The following is a 13,506-nucleotide window of genomic DNA, read 5'->3' as shown; positions in this document are numbered from 1 at the left end:
TAATGTACTTGTATTTGCATTGAATAACTTGAACAATCTGCGCGATTTCAACATCTCTGACTATGAAAAGTGGTTTTGAATATGCCTGGACAGCGATTTCTTCCGAGTCAATTTATCCAGGAATTAATCAACATGAAATATCTTATTCACTTCCGGGTTTAAGCATCATTGCCTGTTCCGTTCAAAGACATTATAGGTTCTGTCCTCGCACTGTTTCCTGGGACAACTTACATCTCTCCTTCTTCTTGGTCTGTTATTGGTTATTATTGCAGGTATTCTTTCGCTATTCATTCTTTGTAAATATTTCCATTCTTCTCTTTGAGAACCCTCGTAGTAGTGACGGGTTTTCAGGAAGGCCTCCCCAAATACGAGGTGTATTTTTAAAGTAAGTACCGTTTTAAAATTTTTACACACTAACACTGCGGTAGTGATTTTGAGCATGCACAATGATTTCCTTCATCCTTTAGGAAGTCAGTCGCAGCTGTGAGTGGCAGTCATTTTGTGTTTTCTTATTGTGAGAGTATTTCGAAATGTTCAGAACAATCAAACGACCCACTAACTGTAAAGTCCAATCGGTAATTCGTTTTCTGAATGCAAGAAATGTTATGTGAGCAGACATTTATCGCCAACTGTGTGAGGTTTATGGGAAACAATAATAAGTGATGGAATGGTGAGGAAGTGTGTTAGACAGTTTAAGGAAGGTCGTGAAAATGTGCATGATGAGCTGTGTAGTGGCCGACCATCTGTGGTCATGGATGATTTGGTGCAAGCTGTGGAAGCAAAACTTCCTGAGGACAGATGTTTCACAATATCGTTATATTCTTCGCATTTTCTACTAATTTCAAGGTCACTTCTCTACAATATTGTGACAGAACACTTAGGATTTCGAAAATTGTGCTCAAGATGGATGCCAAAATATCTTTCTGACGAGCACATGAATGCTCGGCCACACACAGCCAAACAAACTCAAGATCTCGTCACATCATTTGGTTGAGAACAATTCGACCATCCTCCCTACAGTCCTGACTTGGCACCAGGAGATTTTCACCTGTTTCTTCATTTGAAGAAATTCCTTGCTGGAAAACATTTCAACGACGATGATGATGTGAAACAAGAAGTGCAGACTTGGCTTTCATCACAGGCGGCATCATTCTTTGACGAAGTCATACCATTCATAAATTATATCCATTGGTTAATAGACATTCACAAATTGGATTGAACTGTTCACTGTTACTCTATACCTCGCTTGTATGATCTCTCTTAACTTATGCAGCACCAATATGAGGGATAACAAATGAGACTCCTACAAGTTCTTCAATCCATGTATTGTGGGTCCCTATCACCACGGCATGCCGCGTCCTCAGGTTGCGGCTCGAGGAGACGGCCTCCAGATATGGAGGGTAGCTGTGAATATATTGAATAAGCAGTCGCGGACAGCCGATGAGGGGTGGTCCTCCACCGGTTGTTCTGTATGGTTGTGAAACTTGGACTCTCACTTTGAGAGAGGAACATAGGTTAAGGGTGTTTGAGAATAAGGTGCTTAGGAAAATATTTGGGGCTAAAAGGGATGAACTTACAGGATAATGGAGAAAGTTACACAACACAGAACTGCACGCATTGTATTCTTCACCTGACGTAATTAGGAACATTAAATCAAGACGTTTGAGATGGGCAGGGAATGTAGCATGTATAGGCAAATCCAGAAATGCATATAGAGTATTGGTTGGGAGACCGGAGGGAAAAAGACCTTTAGGGAGGCCGAGACGTAGATAGGAAGATAATATTAAAATGGATTTGAGGGAGGTGGGATATGATGATAGAGAATGGATTAATATTGCTCAGGATAGGGACCAATGGCGGGCTTATGTGAGGGCGGCAATGAACCTCCGGTTTCCTTAAAAGCCAGTAAGTAAGTAAGTACAAGTTCCTGCAATCAGTAACAATATTAATGCTTCATGGTTTGTGAGAAATCAGCAGCTGCATTAGGAAATGGGAATTATTCCACTACAACAGTACCGGTACATCCATTGAATGTTAAAATCTTACTTCAAATAACTTCCTGGAGCTATGATATAAAATAATGAAACAAGATCTTGTCAGCCATTTAGATTTAAAAGGAAACTACCTCAGGACATCTTTCTCAGTGACACTGGTGATTCTTCATAAATTTTAATAATAACAACATAAAAACGTCAGTATCACATTTTGATCATGTAGGCCTGTCTGTTTCTGAGATTTCACAGCAATTTATTTAATTAATAAATAAATTCAATTACAGGAGCCTAAACAGCCAAACTCATTATATGAGTTATGGGCATCATTGAACAACAGTCTGTATAGCTGCTTGTTGGTCGAACAATAAATAAATTAAAACAAAATAATTACCACGAAAAAGATGATGACCTTATAACTATTCTCGTAGGACTGTCATGAAAGGCGCCTTATTGGAAAGGGTGTGTTGCGAAATTCTTTATTAGAAAAATAACCCTGTTACCATGTACATTACATTACATTCCAAATATTGGAAAGGTGAAACTTATTTTCTAGCCATAAACAACAATGACAGTGTAAATTTTATATTATTTTATTTTAAATTGCTCTCTGAATTGTAGATGCCGGTTTTATATATGTTTGTATAGACTACTTATTCACATAATTAAGAGTGCGAAAATGTGTGATAGTAACAATGCATTATTTGAAGATTTCTTAAAAACAATGTTTGTTGATACTTCAATTCATTTACGTACTATGATTACATGAAATCGTTTTCAGTATCCTAACTTTTTTATTTGAAGAGGTGATCATACCGAAGGCGAAAATAATTCGAATAAAAATATCATTAAACATTTAAAAACAAGAATAATACGTTTATTCAACTGGTAATATATGTCTATCAACATTTCTGAAAATTCCATAACTGTCATTTGCATTTCTGTTCATTGAAAAATTTAGATAAGCTTGTCGGTATTGTAATTACAAGTTATTGTGTGCCTTTAATTGCCGTATTATGAATGGTTAATGCCAGAGATAAAAGTTGTGAGAGGTTTTGTCAGCGTAGGCTATATACTTTATGTCTGATTTCCCTGATTTGTTTTTCGCCATCATTAAGGGAATTCTAGGATAAACACAATATGCTTATAGACTGCAGTGCATATTGATGCATTTCCCATGGTCCTTTACCACAAGCAATCAGGACAGTAGGCATTATTTTTCACTACAAGACACTATTCTGCTTTTAATTATACTGTTGGATATTGTTATCCTTCGAAATTTCTTACGCCGTTTGTCCATCTGTAATAAAAAAATAATAGGCCTAGACTATACACGGGTACTACATTACAACAGAACAAATTTATGATTTACATTTACTAATATTAATTTTAAGAGTTATACTGTTTACTAATACCATACATTTAAAGATAAAATACTTGAGTGCTATAGATATTGAGTCTAGGGCAGTTATTTTTAAATTATGTTTGATATAATTTAGCCAGTATAGATGGTATTTGTCAATATCCTTTGTGGTTACAATTCAATATTTTGAATAGGCCTACAATCATTTTAAGAAGCTAATGTAATAACTGTTTTCATCTCACGAACATAAATTTGTGTTACATATTTAGACCCTTCCCTCACATCATTATATGAAATTATGAAATAGTAATTATTTAATAACTGTTTCGTAATATAAATAAATTTAATGTAAGATTAGGTACCAGTACCAGTACTTAATTATACAAGTATGTAGCTCATGAATATGTAGGCCTATACAATTATTTGTATCCTATTCCTCTCAATTAGGACTAATAATATTGTTACAGAATTAAAAGATATTTTCTTTTGTTGAATCTGAATGTTTTATACACGTTTGTATTTTATATTTAGCGGGCATCAGTTACAAGATAATAAATGAAGAGACAGTTGTCGCTAGAACGGGGAAATTTGATCGCCAATAGGGAAAAAGGAAACATTGACGTCATGATGGTGGAGGAGGAGGAGGAGGTTTATTACTCCATGCTGATGCGTCGTATTGGTTAGGTTAATCACCGTTAATAGAATGGAGTTATTTTTGTAATAATGTATGAATATGAAAATCGATGAAATTGTTACACCGACAATAGATCAGATCCAATAACGTCCTCATGAATAATATGTTTGTTGTTTACCCGTAACATTTAGATACAGTGTAATTCATACTAATAAATATATTTTTTTATTTCTATTCGGGTTTCCAATTAGGTACCGGTACTTCGGCAATGGCAATGGCCCTTGAGAATATAAAGTCCCTTGTTGTATCCCAAGATACTGACGATATCTGCATTAAAAGAGATGACCTTGAAGAAGGGGAAATAGATGATGATATTTCAAATGATGGCGTAAGCATAGGAAAACCTGATGAACATGACAGAAACATACGACCGTTTGCCATAATAAATCATCACAATGCAATTAGTGTGCCAGTTCCTTCTGTAGAAGTGCATGATGAAGAGACCCTAACCTCACATCCACCTCAGATTAAATCAAATTATACTACTTCCACTCCAAGAGAGCTGCCCTCTTGTTCCATCCGTGACAGTAGATACCTGGATAGGTTAACACAAGGCGATATAACAAGCAGTACGTCTGAGTGTGATGAGAAAACATCAGTAACACATGTAGGAAAGGTTAAAAAATACATGGTTTTTCCCAAGACACGCAAAAGAAAAAGACACAAGCATGTTGAGGGAATTGAAAGTGTTTTAATGTCGAAGAAACTGAAGCGAAACGATGTTAAAATCGTATCTGAAAAAACAGAAAGAGATGTCAGTCATTCCAGTAAAACTGAGGCAGTTAACGATGATGAATTGTTGTTTGTTCGAGGTGCATCTCCCATTATATGTAGTGACTATAATTATTTGTCCCATTATGAAAGAAAAATATCTGATCGTGCAAACCGTTCATTACTTGACAATTCTCATTATCAGCTTCATATTGATGAATCCAGTACTAGTACTGGTAGTTGTGATTCTCCACCTCCTATAATACGAAGACACTATAAGAAAAGTCACAAAGTAGAAGACACAGAATTGAGTGAGAAAAAGAGACGATTGAAAAAGAAGCGTCATCATAATGACTCTGGAAATGACAGCAAGAGATGTACTAACCAAAAGATGAAATTATGTAAATATTATTTGGCAGGCAGTTGCTCGAAGAAGGAAACGTGTATATACATGCATTCAAAATTCCCATGCAAGTTTTATCACACTGGACGTCGGTGTTTTGCAGGAGATCATTGTAAATTCAGTCATAAGGCCCATAATAAAAATCCGCAATCCTTATTGGATACATATGAGAAAACAGCTTCAAAAGAAATTAAAGGTGGTCACAATAATATCAGCACTTCTATTGGGAAGAAAAAAATACCATCGCTGCTTGAAATAGAAGTACCAATTCCTCCACAACTTCTAAAGCATAACTTAATGTTCCGGGAAAACTTACGTTCTCCAAATAAGTATGGCTTGCCCGTCTCTGAAGAAGGAGGTTCTCGTACACCAATGCCTTCTTCACCCAAATATGATTTACAAAATCAATATGGAAACTTCGCTGTCATTCAGCCAGAGGACATGAATGATCTTCGAGACTCTAATAAGGAGAAGATTAATCAATTAGAAGATATGAAAGTGAGAAATGTAGAAAACAGGGAAATAGAATTGGAGATGAAAAATGATAAACAAATTACATATTCTCCTGCACAGCCCACAATAGCTTTACAAGAGTGTTACGGAAGTGGACAGTCAGAAAAAAATAACATTTTACCCCTGAACCTGCCTAAGAAGCAAAGAGAACTTTTCCTAAGGATTCAACAACAACAGAAGAAAGCAACAACCTCAAATATCCTGATCCATCAGAAGGGGAGTGAATTAAAAAGAATGAATGATACAGAGGAAAAGAAAATTATTGAAGAAGATTGGTATTCAAGTGATGAAGAGGATGCAAGTTTGATAAATGTTCTCAAGAACCTTTGCAGTCAAACATCGTCATTAAATTCATCCAAGGAATTTTCACATAAAGAGATCAGTGAGTCTGTGAGCAGAAATTTCTCTAGTATTAAACTCCAGACAAAGAATATTACTTCTGACTTGAAAGGAAGTTCTGCATCAACCTCACAATTAGCAGAACATATTGATGCCTTGGTACAAGAGCCAACAATGCTAGCCAGAGATCCCAGACTTGCCTCACGAGATTTTCATAACATCACAGCCTCAGCAATAGTGCCTTCCAGTTACTGCTGCATTCAAACTGAAAGACGTCCATCAAAAAACAGTACTACGAATTGTTATAACAGTCTTGGAAATATTAGTATTTACAACAATACTGCTGCTGCTTCATCTTCTGAATCTTCTGAAGAAATACAAATAAGTGGTGGTTTTTCTGGACGTGAGACAATCAATTTTGGAGGTGGAGGTGATGTTGGTTTTAGAAAAATGGCCAGTTCTCAAGATTTTCAAAATCGTAAGAAGCACGATGTGGATTTACGTCAGATGGTCACACCTCTGACATCATCCTTTTCGCTCATTTGTAATGACGCTGACATTAGAGGACCTGGTCCCAGTGGTGATATAGACCTGAGAGAAATCATGGGACTTCCATTCAATCCTGTACCCAATCATAAACCTGCAACTGAAGTAGATGCTTCACTACATTCTCATCCGCCCATCCCTTACAAATTAGTGCCCATCGCAATACCAAGACCGAACTTTTCTGGATTAAAAGTGAATAAAGCAGATCCACATGTTCTTAATGACCCAAGGTTACGCAAACTTTTCAATTTATCATCAAATAATGTGTATAACAAAGTACCGCTGCCATCCGTATGGTCTATACATCATTCTGTGCTACCAGTGACTACAAACAACAGAATAATAGAACAATAGAAACACGTAAATATAGTTTCAGAGAACTCCATTTCTCCAGCTAAGAAAAAACATGAACTGCCATGATGTCTATTCCAGATATAAATTCTACTGCTGAATTGGTATCTTCTGGAGTTACAGCAGATTTGAGATGCAGAAAACCAGCTAAGATGTCTCAGCAATTCCAACTTAATTTATGCCATACACCAGTCTATGATATAACAGAATTGGTAGGTAAAGTGAGTGTTGACACAGACCAGAGGGTAATGTTACCGTCTACCAATGGACACACAAAATCAAAGAGTATGTAATGGGTGAAGAACCGAGAAAACATTCAACATGACCAGAGATCTTTTACTCCTTCTCTTACTGGTGATAAAATGTATGGGTAGACATTATATCATATAAGTAGGTGAAGAAAAGTACCCAGTACTGAAGGATTTGTCCGAACATTTATTTGAGATCATTTCTGCAATTCAGTTTCTTTCAGTATAGTAGTATATTAATAAACAGTTTATGTAACTTTTTATTTGTTAGAAAATAATTATGTATAATCATTATTGATAATTATTAGTTTTCCTGAAGATTGATTTCTTTTGTAAAAATTAGCTTTTGTTCACTCCTTTAACAATAAAGTTTTTCAGTACTATATAAAAGTCCTATTTGACGTAGAATTTTGAAATATACGTTAATTTAAGATGTCTGTGAATATACATAACATAGCTCGTGGTTCTGTAATATTTTATGTCTTATGCAGTGTATATATATGTATTGTGTTTATTATAGACAATGTAACTTTTCATGATTACGTGAACTCAGAACCAACAGTAGGCCTATGTCTGAAGTATAAAATGAAATAATAATTTGTGGATTTAGTTTCAATTTTCAAATTATTGTATATTTTGATAAGTCTAGTTTGCTGTGTTAATTGTTTTCCTTAATCAGAAGCTAACTCTTATTAAAATTTTTAAATAATTTATGAAGATTTCCCTTCTCTCACACTATTTAAATATAGGCCTAAGATTAGACACAGAAACACTATATTTATTTTGAATTATTAGGAAATAATATGAGCTTTTAATATAATTTTGTGAACAGTTGTTCCTTTGTCCTTACAAATTTCAAATGCAGAAAAATGAAGGTTCATTTTGATAAAGAGTTTCCGAAATTATTTTCAGGGTTTGAAATATAAATGAAAATTGATTATGTAAAATGTTGCACTTTACTAATCGACAAAAATTACTTTATCCGAATAAAAACGTAACAACTCATATAGCCTACATATCAGTATATAAATGTACAGGAGCTCTTTCAAGAAGCATGAAGAGTACCTACCGTATTTACTCGATTATAATACGTACCCATTTTGGTAAAATCTCCACCTCCATAACTGAGGTGCATGTTATAGTCAGTGGGGAATTGTATTTAAAAGAAATAGTGAATCTCAAATGCTGTAGGCGGTAGTGCAAAGGGAGAATGATAATCAAACATATGTCAGTGATGATTCAGATTTCAACTTGGACATGGTGATAGAAGACTTCAAATTCTGAAGATGGAAGTGGAACAGAATGTGATGCATAGACAAAAATATGACTTTTTAAAAATATTTTTACTCTTACAATAGGTGTTCTATGTGTATTCAGTATGGGTGCTCGTTATATTGGCCAAAAATTATTTATTTATTTTATTTTGGTGTTCTTAAAATTGGGACACGTGTTGTGCTTGACAATGTGTTATAATCTAGTAAGTACGGTCTATTTTCCAGTGGACATGTTATACATGGTTTACTAAACAACATAAGGTTATAGTTTTAAATGTATCGTAATATCTAACAATTAAAATTGTAATGAATAAAGGCATTTAACTATTCCAATATGGATTCTAATTAACATATTTTAATGAAATACACAGGATAAACATTACTTTTAGGAGTGAAAACTAAGAGAATAAATTAAATATTTGTATTTCCAGTAAATATATTTTATGCATTTAAAGTAAATATCAAATAACATATATTCATTGAAAATAATATTAAGCAAGTTACATTTTGAAAAACAAAGAACAGATAATTATGTATACCGGTAGTAAGATTTTTTTAAAGTAAATTATATTTCATAATATATGCATTCTTCATGACCATCAGATGAATGTAATACTGTATATGTAATATTTGTATAGAATGTTAAAAGGACCATAAAAATGTTTTCATTATAGTCTACTTTTGATGCTGCTATTTCTTGGTATTACAGTCCTCTACCTTGTAGCAGTCTAATGAAGTTTATCTTGTACATAAAATTGAACATTTTGTTTTTTATGCAAAATAGCTATTGCAGGTAGGACCGTCCATAGTGGGAGATGGACACCACTCTAGTTGGAAGGGGGCGCGGATCCCAGGATGAGTTACAAATATTTTTTAGGAAGAGTTAGGCAAAAAATATTGACAAAACATTTTTTTTACACGAAAGAAGAGTTTTGTTAAATCACATATTATTATTGAAATCAATCAATCAATTAATCAATCAAACTCCTGTATCTCCTCATGAGGAGCATAGGGCATTCACAAAGTGCCTCCATCGGACCCTATTTGTAGCCAACTTCTTCACTTCGCTCCATGTTTTCCCCTCCCTAGCAATTTCCTCCAAAACTGTTCTCTTCCATGTATTTTTTGGCCTTCCTCTTGTTCTACTACCCTGGGGGTTCCAATCCAAAGCCATTCTTTCTACTGCTCCATCTTCTTTCCTGATTGTGTGCCCTATCCAATTCCACTTTCGTCTTTTGATTTCTATTGTGATTTCTTTCTGATTTGTTATCTTCCATAGTTCTGAGTTTGTGATTATATCTGGCCATCTAATTTTTAAAATTCTTCGTAAACATCTATTAACAAATGTTTGCAGTTTATTTTGTATAATTTTATTATTGAAATAGTAATTACGTTTTCCACTAATTTTAAGAAGTAGGCTACTATTGAAGGGTTAAGACATGTGATGTCAGGATACAACTGTACAACAATTAATTAAATTAGACTACACTAAACTGACCTAGTGGTCCGCCAAATTAACTCTATGATAGCTCTCAGTGAACAATCGAAAATGAAAGAGAAAACGTAATGTTCTTACAGAAGAAAAATTAGATGAGATTGGTGAAAGATTGGGGGCCATTTTCAGCAATGACTGTGAGCATGGTAAGTCCAAATTATTGAACATTTATTGTTAGTACTGTTATGTGTTGTAGAAGTATTCACTGCGGGCTAAAGCACAGAGATGCATTATCACCTTTACTTTTTAACTTCGCTCTAGAATATGCCATTAGGAAAGTTCAGGATAACTCAGAGGGTTTGGAATTGAACGGGTTACATCAGCTTCTTGTCTATGCGGATGACGTGAATTTGTTAGGAGAAAATCCTCAAACGATTAGGGAAAACGCGGAAATTCTACTTGAAGCAAGTAAAGAGATAGGGTTGGAAGTAAATTCCGAAAACACTAAGTATATGATTATGTCTCGTGATCAGAATATTGCACGAAATGGAACTATAAAAGTTGGAGATTTAGCCTTCGGAGAGGTGGAAAAATTCAAATATCTTGGAGCAACAGTAACAAATATAAATGACACTCAGGAGGAAATTAAACACAGAATAAATATGGGAAATGCCTGCCATTATTCGGTTGAGAAGCTTTTGTCATCTAGTCTGCTGTCAAAAAATCTGAAAGTTAGAATTTATAAAACAGTTATATTACTGGTTGTTCTGTATGGCTGTGAAACTTGGACTCTCACTTTGAGAGAGGAACATAGATAAAGGGTGTTTGAGAATAAGGTTCTTAGGAAAATATTTGGGGCTAAGAGGGATGAAGTTACAGGAGAATGGAGAAAGTTACACAACACAGAACTGCACGCATTGTATTCTTCACATGACATAATTAGGAACATTAAATCCAGACGTTTGAGATGGGCAGGGCATGTAGCACGTATGGGCTAATCCAGAAATGCATATAGAATGTTAGTTGGGAGGCCAGAGGGGAAAAGACCTTTGGGGAGGCCGAGACGTAGATGGGAAGATAATATTAAAATGGATTTGAGGGAGGTGGGATATGATGATAGAGACTGGATTAATCTTGCTCAAGATAGGAACCAATGGCGGGCTTATGTGAGGGCGGCAATGAACCTCCGGGTTCCTTAATAGCCAGTAAGTAAGTAAGTATGTGTTGTAGAAGTGCTGGAGAAATGGTTACGCTCTCGCCAGAAACCATGCTAGCTGTGGCCACGAGTCACTCGCTGTTTTCTCGCCTCACGTTATAATAATGTCTCTCTATTACTTGCTGCCGGCCAGGCAATACATGAGTCTGTGGTTCAGCGATTACTTGTTATGCTAGAGTGACTGCCTAATAAATTCCAATGCACTTTAAATGTTATGTCAAGCAAGGAGATGCTGGAACTGCCTGTCTCCATTTTCCATACATTTCTGGCATGTCCTTAGGAGATTTCTTAGAGAAATTTTCCAGGTGTTGTCCAATGTCATCAAGAGTTTCTTCTGTGAGCATTGTATGTCACCTTCTTCGCTTCTTATCTTGAACACTATCTTAATTTATTAATTAATGTACGAATCGTATCACATCTTGGAACTTTATCACCAGGGAATTTCTCTTGAAATAATCTCCTGACAGCAGAGCAGATTCTGTACAGACATATGAATCATAAATAAATACCCGATATGGAGTAGAATAATTAGGCCTAGTATTTGTCATTTATTCTAAGGCATCATCCAACTCACTATACTGCAGTCCTTTCTATCAGTGGTGGTTCCTCTATATGAGCACAGAAGCACGTGAACACCTTAAAAATCAACAATAATCATACATATTACTGTATTAATATTATTACATCTATTACTTTCCAATGTGCAATGACGTTCCTACATTTTCGTCTCGAGAGAATGTCCTGTTCGTGTGTCTTTAAATCTCCATTGAACAGGTTGACAGCAGCTCGCACAATTTTTCTCTAGAAGGGTAAAATAGCCTGAGGCGAGAATATTTTCTGGATTGTTACATTGGTTACAATAGCTCTGCTCGCACAGGTCTGAACGTGCTAGTGACAGAGAAACAGAGATGCTCCATTTCCCTTGGGTCTGGCATCCTGTTCCTTTCTTCGTTTTCTCTCTTTACTCTTTCTTTTCAAAATACCGTTACATGCGGGTCCTGATTCTGTTGTCTTTTGTTCAGCAAAGTAAGGAAAATACAACCTGCAATGGTGCGTATTGAAAGTTGAAACAGTAACACTTGAAGTTTGGAGACGGATGTGTGTGAAATTGTGTGTTAAATTAAAAGAGGATTAAAACATTCCTCCGCACCATGACAGAAGACCGATTAAATACATTGGCTATGTTGACAGTGGAAAAAACTTGTTAACAACATCAGAGACTTCAATAATAAAGTTATTGATAAATTTGCATCTCTCAAAACTAGGCGCATGGAGTTTCTCTACAAATAAATCTAGATCTTCAACACCATCTACAACAGCAGTGAAGGTGAGTCCTATGAATTAATTTTACTCTACTCTTGTTTAATGGTTTTAATTTTGGTTTATATGCGTAGATTTAGTACATGCATATTAGAACTGGTTTATCTCTGACGTGTGACTCAGCTATACGAGAATATATCAGTGTGTTCATTACTCATTTTTTTTGTGAACACCCATCCAAGAAACGCACGAGCCGCTACTGCTTTCTATATACCTCGGTCAGTACACATCACCTGGACGGAGCAAAGTGCTGTACAGTTTAGTCCTGCATTAGCCAATAATGATGATTCTCAATGCTAAGAAAGATGAATGAGCAGGCAGTTACGCAGCCATAAGATGTGATCCTGCAGGCAGTGGTACTGACATTTGTAAGGGCTCAGTTTCTCTATGCCTGAACAATATATGGTTTACATGGCAACGATAGCATCATTTCCCCCCCCCCCACTTCATATTGCGCCAAGCTGCAGTGTGTGTACTCTCTTGTTCTCTGTCCAATCTGAGCTCCCTTCTCATTAGTGCTAAAAAGAATCAAAACAAGTTTTGTTTAGTTCTGAGCTTGCTAGTAATGTGGGGAGTTTCAGGCCTGCTTCCAACAGTACCGAAATGAAAGCAACTGAATTAAAAGCAGTTGTGTTTAGTTCTTTGAGCTTACCACAAAGAACTAAAATAAAAGACAGTGGTTGCCGAGTGTCGGAACTAGATATTTTGCAAATAAAGCCTGCTTGTAAGAGTCAAGGTGCATTTACATGAAAATTTGATATTGTTATGTATGGCAGGGTTTCCTGGCTGTGTAGATGAGATGAGAAACTGTACTGTATTGTACATGTTTACTATTTGGAGGTGATTGTTGGACAAAGAAAAAAGTGTGCGATTTAAAACAACAAAGAAAGCAGTAAAAATCATGAAAAAATCAAGTTGGTATCTGTTTTCAGCTTCTTGGGACATGTAATGTTGCCGAAAGTTTGAGTAGTGTCGCTGCACCTCGAAAAACCACGATGTGACATTTTGGTCAAAAATGACTTAGGCTATGTGGTGCAAAAAATTAGAAAGCTGTTGGGAATCACCACTTATAATCTGGTATGTGAATACTGAGTGGTTTCGC

The sequence above is a fragment of the Periplaneta americana genome, chromosome 2, assembly GCF_040183065.1.
Source record: "Periplaneta americana isolate PAMFEO1 chromosome 2, P.americana_PAMFEO1_priV1, whole genome shotgun sequence".
NCBI classification, from domain to species: domain Eukaryota; kingdom Metazoa; phylum Arthropoda; class Insecta; order Blattodea; family Blattidae; genus Periplaneta; species Periplaneta americana.
Note: the sequence above shows the minus strand (reverse complement) of the source record.